Consider the following 6,629-nt stretch of genomic DNA (forward strand, 5'->3'; position numbering starts at 1 on the left):
CTGACATGCAGGCAAATGCTCCAATAGCAAGATCACAAATGAGAATAATTAAAAGAGGCAACACTGAATGATAATAAATTTTTTCAATTAAAATAAAAACAGAAGGAGGCAGAAGTTTTCACTAAAAGAGGCTGAAGACAAAACAGGCAGACTGAAGAGACAGAACTCAGGCAAAATGAAAACTATTGGGTTCCTGACAGGGACAATAACATAAAATAATTTTTTAAAAAAGGGTCATTGCCACCAGCTCTGAACACACTAGCATAAAAATACAGACTTTACTATTTTCGTTTTGGGCAAAATCAAGAAGATGACTGCTCTTAAAGGGCCAGTTGTACCAGAATGTATTGATAAAAGCCATTCACAAACTGTTAAAATATCAAACATTTCTTAAATATCATTGAATTTCCGTGATTTTTTGTAATAGAAAGTGTTTGTGGTAGTTATTTGGAAATATTTGCACTTATTTATGATGGTAAATTTGACTTTTTATTACTCGCTGTACAGGTCATATAATGGGAAATCAATTAGGTTTGAGGCAGCTGTTTAGTTCAAGTAAGGAAGTTTCACATTTTTTTATTAAAACTGCAAAAACTCCCAATCATTTGCTCAGAAAAGTGCAGGGATTTGTTGATTTTGGTGAATTTCCCTGATAATTCTAAAAGAAACTGGAGCGACTGATTGATATAATTTGGCAGTAAACGGATAGAACTGCATTAATTTGATTGATAGCATAATATTTAAGCACACTTAGTGTTTAGTCTAGAATCTGGAGGGCCGCACAAACCCACAGCGGCCCGGATTTGGCCCACGGGCCTTCAGTTTGACACGTGCTCTAAGGGGATATATCCCGTAATAATTAATATCACAGAAGGAACTTTGACAGTCAAGGGGGAACTGCTACCCCACAAAACTTCAGGAGTCCACACTGGGAATAGAACCCCGAATTGGACTGTATGAGATCAAACCCCATCCTCCCCCTTTAATAAAAAGTAAACAAGAACATGTGATGGTTGCAGCAGCATCTTCTCAAAATAAAACTACACAGGGTAAAATTCCAAATTACTGGCAAAACTCTAATCATACTGGGGGGGGAACTGGTTCCTCCTCCTGCTTTTTCTTTTTTATATCCTCAAACAGATACAGAGCGTTTCCTCGTGGACGGGGATGGCGTTTGGCTGGATGTGGATGGGAGCCATGGGGCAAGGTCACGGAGCACGAGGCCAAGGGCCAAAGGAACTTGACGTGCTACCAGTGTGGACATTTTGGACACTGGGCAAAACACTGTGTGAACATACCAAAGACTGCCAGGTATGATCCCCAACAATCCTTATGTGATTCCTGGACATTGCTTTCAGGGGAATACTGAGGCCACACAGAACATCTACTGAAACACTGCTGAGGACCCCGGAGACAATGTGGGTACAGCAGACCCCATGTTGTCTGCAACAGTGGAAGGAAAACACACAGACTTCCTGGTTGACACCGGAGCCACACATTCCACTCTGGACTCTGATCCTCCTTTTTCTCTGACATCAAGAACTGTGTCTTTAACAGGGTTCTCAGGGACTGAACAGAGTCAGCTATTCACGATGCCTCTGACCTTCATCTTGGGTAATCAGAATATGAAACATTCTTTTGTAAGTTCTCCTACGACTCCCATGAATTTGCTTGGGCGACACTTGCTGATAAAGATGGGAGCTACAATCATGTGCTCGGGTGATGGAATAATTGTTGCTTTTCCTGATGGCACCTCCCTTCTTTGTGGAAATTTCCAAACAGAAGGACAGTATCTGATCCAGCCAGTGGTGTCTGAGTTTGCTGACATCTATTGGGGACTTTTAACAAATTTACCCTACAGCAGCCTAATGTCAACGTTCTTGGCCTGGAAGCCCTGGCTCCTGTGTCTGCGCTTCTGTGTTCCTCCTCCGGGTCCACCACACGTGACCCTGTTCTGCGACAGAGACGTATCTGAATGGTACCAGGAACCTTTCCTTTCCACTTTGGAGGAAACAACCTGGCAGGTAAAAGTCTCGGACATTTATGTAGCCCCTGTTGGTGTAGCTGCTGTTGTCTCTTTCGCAAAAAAAAAAAAAAACAATCAGAATGGTATTAAATGTCTCACATTTCTCTCTGTTTGCACCCTGAGCACCAAGTGAAAGAATTGGGCGTGATGATGAAACGTTCCCTGGCAGCCACAGATTCGATTGCCACAGCAGCACTAGGTTTGTTTTCCTCCCGTACTCTTTACACATGTAATATCTGTTATTCAGGGTCTGATCACATAATAAATTTTGAAGTAAAATGTAATGCAATTTTCCATAAATTAGTGACCTTAGACATTCTGATGAGGCTCCTTGCTTTATAAAATTAACAATCTTCAAACATATTTCTCAGCATATCTACATTTCTTAATTAAATGGTTTTCTTTATATTGTTTGGTAAGATATTCAAATTTAATCTGTCATATTTCCATTAACTGTGAGCATAAAATTATTATCATTACTAGAATTAAAGACTTTAGTTAAAATAAATTAACATCTGATATGCAAAACATATAAATATTTTTAAGATGGACTATTCCCTCATAATAGAATTGATTTTAGTTTAATCAGGTTTTGCAAGATATTTTGCAGGACTGCCCACTAGACTTTTTGTTTGCTGCACCAACAACGGAGATCTGCGTTAAAGCCACCTCTCTGGTTCTGCAGTGCCTGCGTCAAACAGGTTTTAAGGTCAGTAAAAACAAATTGCACGAAAACAGGCTATGTTTCTGGGTAGAATAATTTCAGCAGGTACGACTGGCAGGTCCCCATGGAACAAGCTTTTGTCTCTCTCGAACAACACATGGCGTCAGCTGCAGAGCTCTCCATCCCTGACTACACTACAGTTCTTTTTGGATATTTCTGTAACAAAACTGGCTGTTAAAGGTGTTTTGTTTCAGAAAAAGGGGGAGGAAAAGGGCATCACCCTTGTACGCAACAGGCAGCTGGGATACCCGATACAAATACAAAAACTGAACACATAGTCATGGGACATTCACTGAGTTTCACCATGACAGCGTTGAGACAACAAACACTTTCCAAAGTCCTGAAAGCTCCAAACATTTCATTCACACACCAAGACATAAATATGGCAGACTGTTTTTCAGAAGAAGAACCACACATGTGTGCAGACCTGGTGGCAAAGACAGACAAGGTAACACCAGGACTTCAGCAGCTCCTCTGCTGGGACCAGAGGTGAGACAGTTCTTTACAGATGGTTGTTGTTTCAGAAACAACACACAAGGGTTAAGAGCCTGGAAGAGGTGGTGAGATGTCAAAAGGGGGCGTCACCTGAAGAGAAAAACGTGAAACAAATGGGTGCTGGAGGGGCCCAGATGGCAGGTTAATTCTGCCTCCTGGGAAAATAGGAGAGCTGCTCCAAGAGGCTCACGGAGTTGGATATGTTGGGACGAAGCAGAAGATGCACAATCTTAAAGAGTGGTGGCACCTCAAATGATCCACATGGTGAAACATTTTGTGAAAAATTGTTCGGTGTGCGAACAGTTCAACCCTAAGAAAACTTTGAACCCACATCAAGGACAGTTTCCTCCAATCCCATGTCCAGGAAAAGAGATTGTGTTAAATTCTACTGACATGATAAACCCGGTGCAAGACAAAAATATTTGCTGATTTGTGTTGATGCTTTCACAGGATGGCCTGAAGCCTGGCCAGCAACGACAGAAGATAGTAAAATCATCATAAAATGTCTAATCAATCATTACCTCCCAAGGCAAAGCAGAATGAATGAATCAAAATTTAAAACAAAATTGGCTAAGGTTTGTGCACAAACAAAATTAAATTGGGTCGATACATTACACAGAAACCAACTTGTGGTTAGACTGATTAACTGCAACAGCACGATAATATCAAATGTCTAACTGTGTGGCCTGCACAGCTGGACGACCCAGAATCTATACTGAACCTGCTTCTTTGATTCCATCTGACATTTGGGGTTTTAATTGCATGCTTAATATGACTAAGTTTAAACAGCCCTCTGGATGTGACACTTTAACAGCTTTATTTCCAGTAATCAACAGCGGAGCCCGGATGGTGCCGCTATTCCAGTTAAAGATAACTATGTCTGTTTCAATTTTACAACAGGTAACCGCAGTGTGGGCCGGATCCCTGACAGTTGGTGTAACATCAAATTCCCAGGGCACTTAATAGGCTAGAGATGGGATATTTTATTTATGCAGGGGTAATAAACTAATTGAGAGAATATAGACTGGTGTGACAGGTGTCTGTGCTATGGTGAGACTTAGAGCCTGTGTCATCATGGTAAGTGAACAACAACCTCTGAATCACAGCATTTTTTCACAGGTCAAGAGCAGCGCAACTGTGGAGCTGCAACTTTCCAGATTTTAAATGTAAAAAGTCCAATCCTTTCTCGGTGTGCCTGGATGAAAATGAGGCATCTGGACACACGTAGAAACTGGTTGACATCAACAGATACTAGACGACACAATTTTGAATTAAGTTTGCAGATCTCATTAAAACAAATTAATCCTGTTGACTTCTTACGATTTGGCCAGTATCATTGCATTGTGTTAAGACTGAATTTGTATCTAAAACATTGATTGCCAAGTTTAAAATGTGTTTTCATTTTGTTCACTAAACATATTTCTTTTCAGTTGGTAAGTTTGCATCCCTTTATGACCACTAACTACTTTCATATTTTGAACTTAAAGATTTCAACTCTCAAGTACAAAAAGGGATCTTAATACTTTATTTAGGATTTTATTTGTCAGTATTATATCTAACATTTAATCATTTATCTTATTCTCATTAGGTTTTGGCTCATCCAAGCTTTCATATTGACCAACATTTTATTCATCTTGCATTATTCAATTTATAGTTTACCGGCATTCACAGTATTAACCTCACATTGTATTCACAAATTTTTTTTTAATTAATAGTAATATAAAACGGATTTCAAATGCCAGCTTCACTTTCTAACATTTATTTTTTAAATTTACTCTTTTAACTCATTAATTTCACTTTATTCATTCAAATTGCACATTTGAATGCAAGTGTGCAATTCAAACTGGTGCAACATTGATAGTGTGCTAGAAGACATTGCCTTGATTAAACTTTGTAGATCGCATTACAACTCAATACTACTGAATTCTAATGAATTTTCTAGAATAATTACATTGTACTTCTACTGAATTTTTGACAATAACACTGATTTGCATATTTTTGAGGGTGTTTGTTTCTTATTCTGTTGATTACACATGGTTTTCATCTAAAAAAAACAAAAAAGGATCAGAAAATTTCTTTGTTTACGTTTAAAATTTTTTAGCATCATCTAACAAATATTCATTTTAAGGTTTATCTTCTTGACTTTTGGTTTAAAAAAAATCAAAATTTTCACTAATGTTTATTCATTTCTCATTTTACATTTATTTTTAAATGAAATCTAATGTTTTATTCTTTTCTTCATTTTTGCATTTCTTTCCAGGTATTAAATAACATTTTATTCATTTTACATTTCAGTTACCATTTATCCATGAAAATTTTGACAATTGATGACATTCACATTATTTTGAAAAAAAATATATATATATATTATTTATTTATTTTTATTTATTAGCTGAATGTTCTTTGTTAGCCTGTAAGAGGAACACTGTGGTTTCTTCCCGCCGCCCAGGGCCAGGGGGCGCTCTGTTCGATTTTTACCCCATAAGAATGGAATGAAATGACAACAACAAACATTGTAATGGGCCCGGGGAGTTTTCCGAACAGTGGGCAGTGTTTCCTCAGGATGTGTGATGCTCCCCAAGCTGTTTGATGTTCTATTTGTGGTCTCTTAGAGACCAAAAGGGGGAGTTGTTGAGACGCTTATCCAGGGTTGCACGTGTACTCATGCACATACAGCTGTATTTCACACATAGTATGTTTCATTTATGCACAGAGAGCTTTTGGAGGAATGGAACTTGACCTTGCATGTTTCACTTTCAAACAAAAGGCTTTCAGTAGAAGTGAAACTTAAGCTGACACCATGATATCATGGCATTCCTTAGCTGACGTAGTTCATCAGACGACCAATAAGGCGTGTCTTAGATATAAAGAATGGATCGTCCGTTTTAGATCAGATGCTGTTCAGTCCCGGTGTATTCACGTCACAACCAATTAGCCTGTGAGGGTAAGCGTCTCTTTCTTTTTAGCGCTAAAAAGAATAAAATAAGTAAAGTCTGATTATTTGTGTTTGGCTGTTTTCTGCACGTGTGATCACATGGTTCCGATTCATCGATAGTATATTTGGTTCAACAATATGTAAGGCATTAATATAAAAGTTCTTCATAGGTATATGGTAGATTTGCATGCAGATGTGCCTCTATCTGCATGTTTTAGATGCAGATAGAACTAAGGAACCCTGAGTTCTGTGTTTCAGAAACAAAATTTGCTTTCCACCCTTCCCCCCAACCTCTTTATATGAGATGTAAATAGCTGGAAATCTAGGAAGCTCCTGTGAGAAGCTAATGGAAGGAAGCCTAAAATGCTTGAACTTCAATGAAAAACATCAGTAAATAAATCTTTGAAATGTTCTTTCTTTTCTTATTGTGACATTTAGCAAACAAAATT

General features: G+C 38.4%; 1 long non-coding RNA gene across 1 annotated transcript; it reads left to right on the forward strand.

Annotated features, from left to right (window-relative positions):
- The first annotated feature begins 717 nt into the window (after positions 1–717).
- Positions 718–6,242, forward strand: LOC122822869. Its single transcript, XR_006369239.1, has 2 exons — positions 718–2,225; positions 4,365–6,242. It is a non-coding gene; the product is annotated as an uncharacterized LOC122822869 (long non-coding RNA).
- Positions 6,243–6,629: the final 387 nt, after the last annotated feature.

This window comes from Gambusia affinis, linkage group LG01, assembly GCF_019740435.1.
Source record: "Gambusia affinis linkage group LG01, SWU_Gaff_1.0, whole genome shotgun sequence".
NCBI classification, from domain to species: Eukaryota; Metazoa; Chordata; class Actinopteri; order Cyprinodontiformes; family Poeciliidae; genus Gambusia; species Gambusia affinis.